The 12,053-nt window shown below is 46.9% G+C and overlaps 1 protein-coding gene across 1 annotated transcript in view; it reads left to right on the top strand.

Annotated features, from left to right (window-relative positions):
- Positions 1–3,401: 3,401 nt before the first annotated feature.
- The window catches only part of JAK1 (Janus kinase 1), a 201,539-nt gene continuing 192,887 nt past the window's right edge, over positions 3,402–12,053 (top strand). Inside the window, exon 1 of the mRNA XM_077450546.1 lies at positions 3,402–3,531. The gene's annotated coding sequence lies outside the window, so the exon portion shown is untranslated. The remainder of the gene's footprint in view (positions 3,532–12,053) is intronic.

Here is a 12,053-nt window from a genome sequence, read left to right on the forward strand (position 1 = left end):
TCCCACTTTCTATAAGAGAATAATGATTGATAATGATATTGATTACGTGTGTGCGGTGTGTATGGTTGTTTCTCTATGGATGGGAATACGGGGTATGCCGGTCTCTATAGATGGGAATACGGGGTATGCCGGTCTCTATAGATCGGTCTCTATAGATGGGAATACGGGGTATGCCGGTCTCTATAGATGTGAATACGGGGTATGCTGGTCTCTATGGATGGGAATACGGGGTATGCCGGTCTCTATGGATGGGAATACGGGGTATGCCGGTCTCTATGGATGGGAATACGGGGTATGCCGGTCTCTATAGATGGGAATACGGGGTATGCCGGTCTCTATGAATGGGAATATGGGGTATGCCGGTCTCTATAGATGGGAATACGGGGTATGCCGGTCTCTATGGATGGGAATACGGGGTATGCCAGTCTCTATAGATGGGAATACGGGGTATGCCGATCTCTATGGATGGGAATACGGGGTATGCCGGTCTCTATGGATGGGAATACGGGGTATGCCGGTCTCTATGGATGGGAATACGGGGTACGCCGGTCTCTATGGATGGGAAATACGGGGTATGCCGGTCTCTATAGATGGGAATACGGGGTATGCCGGTCTCTATGGATGGGAATATGGGGTATGCCGGTCTCTATAGATGGGAATACGGGGTATGCCGGTCTCTATGGATGGGAATACGGGGTATGCCAGTCTCTATAGATGGGAATACGGGGTATGCCGGTCTCTATGGATGGGAATACGGGGTATGCCGGTCTCTATGGATGGGAATACGGGGTATGCCGGTCTCTATAGATGGGAATACGGGGTATGCCGGTCTCTATGGATGGGAATACGGGGTATGCCAGTCTCTATAGATGGGAATACGGGGTATGCCGATCTCTATGGATGGGAATACGGGGTATGCCGGTCTCTATGGATGGGAATACGGGGTATGCCGGTCTCTATGGATGGGAATACGGGGTACGCCGGTCTCTATGGATGGGAAATACGGGGTATGCCGGTCTCTATAGATGGGAATACGGGGTATGCCGGTCTCTATGGATGGGAATATGGGGTATGCCGGTCTCTATAGATGGGAATACGGGGTATGCCGGTCTCTATGGATGGGAATACGGGGTATGCCAGTCTCTATAGATGGGAATACGGGGTATGCCGGTCTCTATGGATGGGAATACGGGGTATGCCGGTCTCTATGGATGGGAATACGGGGTATGCCGGTCTCTATAGATGGGAATACGGGGTATGCCGGTCTCTATGGATGGGAATACGGGGTATGCCGGTCTCTATGGATGGGAATACGGGGTACGCCGGTCTCTATGGATGGGAAATACGGGGTATGCCGGTCTCTATGGATGGGAATACGGGGTATGCCGGTCTCTATAGATGGGAATACGGGGTATAGCGGTCTCTATAGTTGGGGATACGGGGTATGTCGGTCTCTATGGATGGGATTACGGGGTATGTCGGTCTCTATAGATGGGAATACGGGGTATGCCGGTCTCTATAGATGGGAATGCGTGGGTATGCCGGTCTCTATGGATGGGAATACGGGGTATGCCGGTCTCTATGGATGGGAATACGGGGTATGCCGGTCTCTATAGATGGGAATACGGGGTATGCCGGTCTCTATAGATGGGAATACGGGGTATGGCAGTCTCTATAGATGGGAATACGGGGTATGCTGGTCTATGGATGGGAATACGGGGTATGCCGGTCTCTGTGGATGGGAATACGGGGTATGCCGGTCTCTATAGATGGGAATACGGGGTATGCCGGTCTCTATAGATGGGAAAACAGAGTATGCCTGGCTCTATAGATGGGAATACGGGGTATGCCGGTCTCTATAGATGGGAATGCGTGGGTATGCCGGTCTCTATGGATGGGAATACGGGGTATGCCGGTCTCTATAGATGGGAATACGGGGTATGCCGGTCTCTATAGATGGGAATACGGGGTATGGCGGTCTCTATAGATGGGAATACGGGGTATGCTGGTCTATGGATGGGAATACGGGGTATGCCGGTCTCTGTGGATGGGAAATACGGGGTATGCCGGTCTCTATAGATGGGAATACGGGGTATGCTGGTCTATGGATGGGAATACGGGGTATGCCGGTCTCTATAGATGGGAATGCGGGGTATGCCGGTCTCTATAGATGGGAATACGGGGTATGCCGGTCTCTATGGATGGGAATACGGGGTATGCCGGTCTCTATAGATGGGAATACGGGGTATGCCGGTCTCTATAGATGGGAATACGGGGTATGGCGGTCTCTATAGATGGGAATACGTGGGTATGCCGGTCTCTATAGATGGGAATACGGGGTATGCCGGGCTCTATGGATGGGAATATGGGGTATGCCGGTCTCTATAGATGGGAATACGGGGTATGCCGGGCTCTATAGATGGGAATACGGGGTATGCCGGGCTCTATGGATGGGAATACGGGGTATGCCGGTCTCTATAGATGGGAATACGGGGTATGCCGGGCTCTATGGATGGGAATACGGGGTATGCCGGTCTCTATAGATGGGAATACAGGGTACGCCGGTCTCTATAGATGGGAATACGGGGTATGCCGGTCTCTATAGATGGGAATACGGGGTATGCCGGTCTCTATAGATGGGAATACGGGGTATGCTGGTCTATGGATGGGAATACGGGGTATGCCGGTCTCTGTGGATGGGAAATACGGGGTATGCCGGTCTCTATAGATGGGAATACGGGGTATGCTGGTCTATGGATGGGAATACGGGGTATGCCGGTCTCTATAGATGGGAATACGGGGTATGCCGGTCTCTATGGATGGGAATACGGGGTATGCCGGTCTCTATGGATGGGAATACGGGGTATGCCGGTCTCTATGGATGGGAATACGGGGTATGCCGGTCTCTATGGATGGGAAATACGGGGTATGCCGGTCTCTATAGATGGGAATACGGGGTATGCTGGTCTATGGATGGGAATACGGGGTATGCCGGTCTCTATAGATGGGAATACGGGGTATGCCGGTCTCTATGGATGGGAATACGGGGTATGCCGGTCTCTATGGATGGGAATACGGGGTATGCCGGTCTCTATAGATGGGAATACGGGGTATGCCGGTCTCTATAGATTGGAATACGGGGTATGCCGGGCTCTATAGATGGGAATACGACTATGACGGTCTCTATAGATAGGAATACGGGGTATGCTGGTCTATAGATGGGAATACGGGGTATGCCGGTCTCTATAGATTCTGCTGGCACTGTCGGTACTCCGGGTTTGGGAATCGCACACAACCCACACAGCGCCGCAACTCTCCGTTCCACCTTAAGAGGCGGCCGGCTGGAAGGGAAAGCGCATGCGCAGAGCTGAGGTGGGCGGGGGGCGGAGCTTTCTGTCACTCAAGTAACGGGAAAAGGCTGCCGCGGGAGTGCGCGACTCGGAAGGGGGCGGGATCCAGCGGGAGCGCGCACCAGGGGGACAAGTTGCTGAGAGTGAAGAGAGGAATCGGGACCGACGGACTGAGGAGGAGGTGAGAGACCGGGGACTACCCGGGACCGAGTGTATTGAGGGAGAGGGGCAGAGGACATGGAGGGGGACACCAGTGAAGGGGTACGGGGAAGGGAGAGACGGGGTATATTGATAGGAGGGGGTTACATATGGGTATAGGGGTAAATTGGGGAGAAGAGAATGGGGGTACAGAAGAGAGAGGGGTTATGGGGAAGGGGGTACAGGGGAGAGAGGGTATGGGGGGAGGGGGTACACGAGAGAGAGAGAGAGAGAGAGAGGTTATGAGGGAGGGGGTACACCAGAGAGATGGAATATGGGGGAGGGGGTACAGAGGAGAGAGGGGTTATGGAGGAGGGGGGTACGAGAGAGAGGGGGAGAGAGAGAGAGGGGGGAGAGAGAGGGGGGAGAGAGAGGGATATGGGGGGAGGGGGATACAGAAGAGAGGATATGGGGGAGGGGGAGGGGGTATACCAGAGAGAGGGGATATGGGGGAGGGGTACATCAGAGAGAGAGAGAGGGGATATGGGGGAGGGGGTACACCAGAGAGAGAGGGGATATGGGGGAGGGAGTACAGGAGAGAGAGAGGGGATATGGGGGAGGGAGTACAGGAGAGAGAGAGGGGATATGGGGGGAGGGGGGTACAGAAGAGAAGGAGGATATGGGGGGAGGGGGGTACAGAAGAGAGAGGGGATATGGGGGAGGGGGTACACCAGAGAGGGGGATATGGGGGAGGGGGTACACCAGAGAGAGAGGGGATATGGGGGAGGGGTACACCAGAGAGAGAGGGGATATGGGGGAGGGGTACACCAGAGAGAGAGGGGATATGGGGGAGGGGTACACCAGAGAGAGAGGGGATATGGGGGAGGGGTACACCAGAGAGAGAGGGGATATGTGGGAGGGGGTACATCAGAGAGAGAGGGGATATGTGGGAGGGGGTACATCAGAGAGAGAGAGAGAGAGAGGGGGGGTATGGGGGAGGGGGTACAGAATAGAGAGGGGATATGGGGGAGGGGGTACATCAGAGAGAGAGGGGATATGGGGGAGGGGGTACAGAAGAGAGAGGGGGTGTGGGGCAGGGGGTTACACCAGAGGGGAACAAGGGGGTCCTGGGTACGCCAAGGAGGAGGTATAGGGAAGGCGAGGATGTGGGTGATGGAGGGGCATGTGGAGAAAAGGGTATAAAATGATCAATCCTATAGGTGGGGGGATTCCAGGAAATGTTTGTGTACAGGAATTCTGTTAGTTTAAAGTGGAACTCCAGACAAAATCCGTTGTCTAGATTTGGGTAGTGTATGGATCTGGGCAATATGTTGCTATCTGTGTCCCCATTGTAGAGATTTCCCCTCATTTCCTGTCCCAGAGACATAACAAATGGGAGGAAATCCTCTTGAAGAATGGCCAGTTGCCACCAGAGCACACATCTCTATTTGGAGAGCTCCCCTCTCTCCCCCTCCTGTTCTGGTGACAACTATGAGGAGCTGCACTGTAAAGGGAACCTGTCATGGGGGAGATCTGTTCTCTCGATGCACTCGGGGTGAGTTTTATTTTTTGGAGACGTTTTTGAGTCGCCTGTCCTAACCACCTCCGGACCGGCTCACACCGATATACGGCGGCACTTTGAAGAGGGATATCTTATGACAGTAGCTATCTACCATAACCCCGGTATCCTTCTCTTCTTCACCGAGCAGACCGGTTTCCAATAAGAGTGGTCTCTCCCCCCCCCCCCCCCCCCCCCCGCCACTCTTGGGTGCCCTCCCCCGCTTACCGGTGCTGCCGGTAGTGGCGGAGGCGATTGGGTCCTCTTCTGTGTATGTGTGGTATGGAGATGGGTGGGGGGCCCCCATCTTCCCCTCACTCATCTCCATACCAATGCAGGGTGGAAGTGATGTCATAATGTAACTTCCGCCCATAGCTCTTAAAGCAATTTAGTTTTTGTTTTTTTTTATTGCATTTTAGTGTAAATATGAGATCTGAGAGCTTTCTGACCCCAAATCTCATATTTAAGAGGATCTGTCATGCTTTTCTATTACAAGGGATGTTTACATTCCCTGTAATGGGAATAAAAGTGACAACATTTAGTTTTACACTGTTCTTTAAAAAAAAATAAAAAAAAAATAAATATATATATATATATATATATATATATATATATATATATATATATATATATATATATATATATATATATATATAATATATAATTTTTTTTTTTTTTTCTTATATTAACTTATTTTTTATTTTTTGTTTTTTTTAAACGCGCCCCGTCCTGCCCATCAAACGCAATAATTCTAGCCCTAGACCTCCGCTGTAACTAAAAACATGCAACCTGTAGAAATATATATAATATAATATTTTTTTTTTAAGGGTAAAAGTTCGTCGCCATTCCACGAGCGGGCGCAATTTTGACATGTTGGGTATCAATTTACTCAGCGTAACATTATCTTTCACAATATAGAAAAAAACATTGGGCTAACTTTAGTATTGTCTTATTTTTTATTTTTTTTTTATTTTTTTTTTTTTAAATTGGGATAACCTTACTGTTGTCTTACACTTTTTTTTTTTTTTTTATTCTTTTTTTGTTTTTATTTAAAAAAAAATTTTTTTTCCAAAAACAAAAGTGCTCTTGTAAGACCGCTGCGCTAATATGGTGTGACAGAGTATTGCAATGACCGTCATTTTATTCTCTACGGTGTTAGAAAAAAAAAAGTATAATGTTTGGGGGTTCTAAGTAATTTTCTAGCCAAAAAACAAAACAAAAAAAAAACTGTTTTCAACAACAAATCTCAAAAAGAGTCTCGGTCCTTAAGTGGTTAACCTGACTGGGAGCCAAACCTTGCCAACTCCATCCAATAACAAAAACATTGTCTCTGTACATATTCAATATTGATCAGGTTTATCAGTAAAAGTCTACAAACATAACTTGCCTAATCGCGGTTGGTTTTTATATATTTGTAACGTGGGGAACGATAACCAAACTTACGAAGTACGTCAGCCGCAAACGCACGCGGAAGTTTGACAGCAAACTACAAGCGGTTTAGGGCTTGTCCACACTCGCTAAATTACTGACGCTCAATAAACGCTCCTATAGCGTTATAAGGGCGTCGGACGGGCGTCAATGAGCTTTTAGAATGGGGCATTTTACAAGCGTTAAAACGCTCCCTATGTGCGGTTTCGTAGCGTTTGATGAGCGTTCAAACTGCTCCTACAATGGAAAGTGACCCTTATATTTTTATTTTTTATTTTTTTACGCTCCGCACCAAAATCACGCCGAAAACACCTGCCAAGCGTTTGCGTTACTGTAGACTTGAATGGAAGGTGCCGAAAAGCTTTGACTCAACATGAAGCTTCATTTTTGAAGCGACGCTCTCGCTTCATGCATTTTGCAATGTGATGGGCACAATGTGCTGTCTATAGAATCTTGTGCATAGGGCAGTGATGGTGAAGCTCGGTGTAGTGTCATATTTTGCTCCCCACCATAGAATGCTCCGGAAGTGAAGTTGCGGCCAGAAATTTTGCACTGCGCATGCGCGATGCGTTCCAAATGCTTGCAACATGCGTTCCAGAGGATTTCCGACAATGTAGTTCAGTGAAACCGTCAGATAATGTCACGGGAGTGAGGGGAGGTAATCGTGACATTAACTTTAGACAGAGCAGAGAGCGGCGGAGAGAGAGCGGGTAACTGTGGCTCAGGGAGGGGATTACCTCCCCTCACTTCTCTGACATTATCTGACGGTTTCACTGGTCTGCATTGTCGCAAATCATTTGGAACGCATGGCGCAAGTCTATGGAACGCATCGCGCATGCGCAGTGCTAAATTTCTGGCCGCAACGTCACTTCCCGGAGCATTCTATGATGGGGAGCAAAATATGACACTACATCGGCACCCCCCAGATGTGTTGAAACTGCATTTCCCATGATGCTCAACTACACTGCAGAGTGCAAGAGCATCATGGGAAATGTAGTTCCAAAACATCTGGGTAGGCAAGGTTCACCATCACTGGCATAAACGCTTGAGGGGCGTCTTTAACGCCTGTTCTTAAGCCAGTGTGAACTCAGCCTTACGGCGTAATTCAACGTGCCGCATGATTTATAGCAAATAGCGCAGTCTGTTTACGTTGCCTGCTTTGTCTTCTAATTTATCAGTTTAGGTAAAGCTTTCTGGTGCTGTTGCCAGATAAGCAGTAGCTGTTAGTTGTTTTGTCATGGCAGAATATTTTTACATTGTTGCTCCTTCTTCTTTTTTTTTTCTTTTTTTTTTTTTTTTTTTTTGAGATCGCTAAACTTGTTTTGCCTCAATGTTTCAGCTTTTGTTCTGCTGGCTTCCCGTATCCATTTTTTATTTTTAATTATTTATTTATTTTTTGTTACTTTTTGTTGAACTGTGAAATCTCCAGTACACTGCCAAGCCTACACACACTATGGTGTCCGTTTTATGAAGCAATGATCAGTGGAGATCCAGAGGATCGCCGCTGATCACAGCCCATAAACAGTATATAAACCAGAGATAATCGGGGGGAGATGTGTTTGAACTTGTTCTCCCGCCGATTATCTCCGCACATGGAGAATCCTCATAGACTGACACAGTAACGGTCACTTTATGAAGCTGTGATCTCAGCGCTTCACTGGTGATCTGTGTCAGAATTCACACGCCCCGATTCACCAACTCAGAGGTGGAGAACCGGGGTAGTGAAGAGGGAATCGGGGGGGATCTGAGGAGGAAAGAGGAAGATAATTAACTTCCTTATGCCTCGTTCAGACCCCCCAACACTGTAACCATGTCCCCCTGTCATATGTATGTGTATACATATATATACATATATACATATAATGTGTATATGTATATATATATAATGTGTGTGTGTGTGTATATACATGTGTATATATAATGTCTGTGTGTGTATACATGTATATATTATGTAGGGGGACGCTTTATTTCACTAACATTAATCACACCGTGTGTCAGTGTATTGAGCTGTGATAATTTATCACTGCTTAATATATTGACATCTGTGTGTATGAGTGAATTTCTAGTACTGTAATCTCGTAAAGTCTCACGAGATTACAGTATTAGGGGCCGTTCTCCAGTGTTAGAAGCGTTTGTAGATCGCTTCACACCTCCAAGGGTGAAGCGATCTACTCCGCTTCATATAGTGGCACACAGAGGAGAAAGATCTCCTATGTGAATGCCGGAGAATGAAGCAGTGAATAGATTTCACTGCTTCATAAAAGGACACCTATATTACTAATATTGGGACGCCTGCCTTTACACACACATGCACTTTCAAAGTGGTTGTAAACCCATTACAACCACTTTATTCCTACAGGTAGGCCTAGATTAAGGCTTACCTGTAGGTGCAAGAAATATCTCCCAAACCTCAAAGGTTTAGGAGATATTTGCAGAAATAGCGGCTCCGATGTCTGCGGCGCAGGCGCACTGAGTGCGACGTTTCTAATGGCGATCATGGCGTTAAGGTAGCGGCACCAGCACGCATGCACGGGAGTCACTCCGGGATAGATGATGGTGTCGGACGAGGCGAACGAGGGCCAATGCTGGAGCTTCGATCTCAGGTAAGTAATTCATAATGAGCTAGTATGCTATGCATACTAGCTAATTATGCCTTTGTCTTGCATTTTTTTTTTTTTTTTTTTTTTTTTCAGAGGCTTTACTTCCTCTTTAAAGGGGTTGTAAACCCTCACCGTTTTTCACCTTAATGCATTGACTGAGTAATTGTCATTCAAAGTGTGAGAGCATTGAAAATTGGTCTGGTCACGAGGGGGGGTTTAAGTGCCCAGTTGTCAAGTGGTTAAACTCTCCATGTTATCCTAAGGGCCGGTTCACACTGCAGGCGAGGCGACTCCGACTTGCCTCGCCGCGACCTGCCGCGGCCTCAGCGGCGACTTGCAAATGACTTCTGTATAGAAGTCAATGCAAGTCGCCCCGAGGTCGCCCAAAAGTAGTACATTAACCTTTTTTCTGAGTCGGAGCGACTCGAGTCGCTCCTCTCAGAACGGTTCCATTGTACAGAACGGGGGCGACTTGTGAGGCGAGTCGTGTCGCCTCGCATCGCCCGCTGTGTGAACCGGCTCTTAGTGTCCATGCACATATAGGCTGTTAGCAGCAGTTTGGGGCAGTAACATTTTTGAGCAGTAAAACCCCAAAACTAGTGGGTTCTGAGAGGTTTTTCAGCAGTAAAAACGCTGACAAACGTGGACAAATGCCCAAAAACGTTGCTCACCAGCGTTTAATGTTTTTGATTCATTGGGGGGGGGGGGGAAATTTTTTATTTTTTTTTAAGAAAAACCGCTAACGGGGAAAAACACTATTGCAAAAAAGTTGAAAAACTCGCTGCAAAGCTACTGACGTTTTTATAACGTTATTTTAACGTCCAGCGTGCATGAGGCCTTGGGCTCCTTTGACATAGGCGGCCAGGGGCTGTAAAAATGGGCAATCATTGTGCATTTTTGCTACTAATGGACACAAACCAGGCCATTTTTGCGATGCGGCACTGCGTTACTTTAACTGACAATTGCGCATTCATGTGACGCTATACCCAAATCAAATTTATGTCTCCCCCCACAAATAGAGCTGTCTTTTGGTGGTATTTGATCACCTCTGGGTTTATTGCTTTCTGCTATACAGCGTATCCAAATAAATAAATAAAAAAAAAAAAAGAGAGAAAATAAATACAATTTCTTCAAAAATTTAGGCCAATATGTATTCTACACGTTTTGGTAAAACAAAATCCCAATAAGCGTTTAATTTTTATATATATATATATATATATATATATATATATATATATATATATTATTACTTCTAGTGGGACTGCGATTTTGTGGCAGACAAATCGGACACTAACCAACACTTTTTTTTTTGGGGAATCTATGACACTAAGGCTTGGTTGACACTGCTATGCAGATCACATGCGATGTCTGTGCAATGCAAATTTTTTTTTTTTTTTTTTTTTTTTTGGTCTGCACTTTCTTCTTTACCCCTTTTTTCTTCCTTCTTCTTCTTTGCCCCTTTTTTTTTCTTCCTTCTCCTCCTTCTTTGCCCCTTTTTTTTTTTCTTCCTTCTCCTCCTTCTTTGCCCCTTTTTTTTTTTTTTTTTTTTTTTTTTTTTTTTTTTTTTTTTTTTTTTTTTTTTTCCTTCTCCTCCTTCTCCTCCTTTGCCCTTTTTCTTCTCCACCTGTCAAACTCTCCCATGTAAGTAAATGTGACCTCGCGGCAACCACTATGTGAAATCGCCATTCGGTAGAGTTAACTCCTGAATTGCCTCCTGAACGCCTGCAATCCTCCTTTTTCCCTGTTTTGTGAAAAGCAACCCTCTGGATCGCTATTCTGGGAAGGGGGCGTTTGTTTGACGAACACTGCTAATAATATTGTGAAAGGAGTCCTAGAATTCCAAAAGGCCGGATTCTAGAACATTTTAGGTCACTAGAGACTGTTATAGGTGTTTCATTTAACGTAATCATCATAAGCTGCATTTAAAAAAGAATAGCATAGGAAGCATGAAGGGGGGGGGGGAAGCATCTGATTTTACAAGCACATTAAGGCTCGGTTCACACCTGTGCTATTTTTTTTTTTTTTATCTGCGCAATAACAATTTGGCCCAAAAAAAGCATAAAATACAAAGGGCAAATCGAGGGATAATTGCGTGTGCAAAAAAATGCAAAAGGCACTGCAGAAACTACCAAAAGCAAACTGGTGTGAACCAGACCTAAATGATAAAAATGAATAAGGCTGCTTTCACGCCGCTCTGCTGAAAAAATGCATCAAGAACACAAATACATTTTTTCCGTGTTTTTGATGCATTTCCAGTGCGTTTTCTGGATGCCAGTTACCCAGCATGCTGTGAAACTTGGACATGTGACTCAAAAATGCAATGCAGGTGTGTTTTTGATGCATTTTGTGTTCACGTCAATGAGGACCCGCAATTTTTGTTTATGGCTTGGTACACACTGCTGCGACATGGGATCCGACTTGTGAGACCCCCAAGTCGGATGATATGTCAAATTTTATGTTTGCCTATGAGAGCCGTCCTACCTGGCGCTACACAAGTTGCCCCGACTACTTTGGTCCGGCTTGAGTGCGATTTCAGCCCTTGCACAGGCACCTAAATAACATCTAAGTCGGTAGGAAGACGCAGGGCAAAGTCATATGACTTTGCAGTTGCAGCAGCGTGAACTGAGCCTTAAAGCGGAGTTCCGCTGGGGAAAATAAATTAAAAGTCGGCAGACACTTACCTGTGCCAGGGTCCAGTGATTTGGGGGGGAAGGAAGCCCCGCTCGTCTCCCCCTCCTCTCTGTGGGTGCCTGGCTGTGGCTTCACAGTCGGACACGCTCTGCGCATGCGCGACCCGCACTGTGACAGGCCAGGCAATCATCTGGGACCTGTGATGTGTCCTGGATGATTGTTGAGAGGGAGGGGGGAGAGGTGAACTTTCTTCTGGTGCCCCGGGAGGAAGTGTGAGCTGGAACCCTCTCAAAAGAAGGTTTACGAACCTTCACCCCCTTTTTTTTTTTTTTTTTTTTTTTTTTTCTT

This window comes from Lithobates pipiens, unplaced genomic scaffold (genome assembly GCF_037356315.1).
Source record: "Lithobates pipiens isolate NorthernLeopardFrog02 unplaced genomic scaffold, aLitPip1_a1.2 Scaffold_23, whole genome shotgun sequence".
Taxonomy (NCBI): domain Eukaryota; kingdom Metazoa; phylum Chordata; class Amphibia; order Anura; family Ranidae; genus Lithobates; species Lithobates pipiens.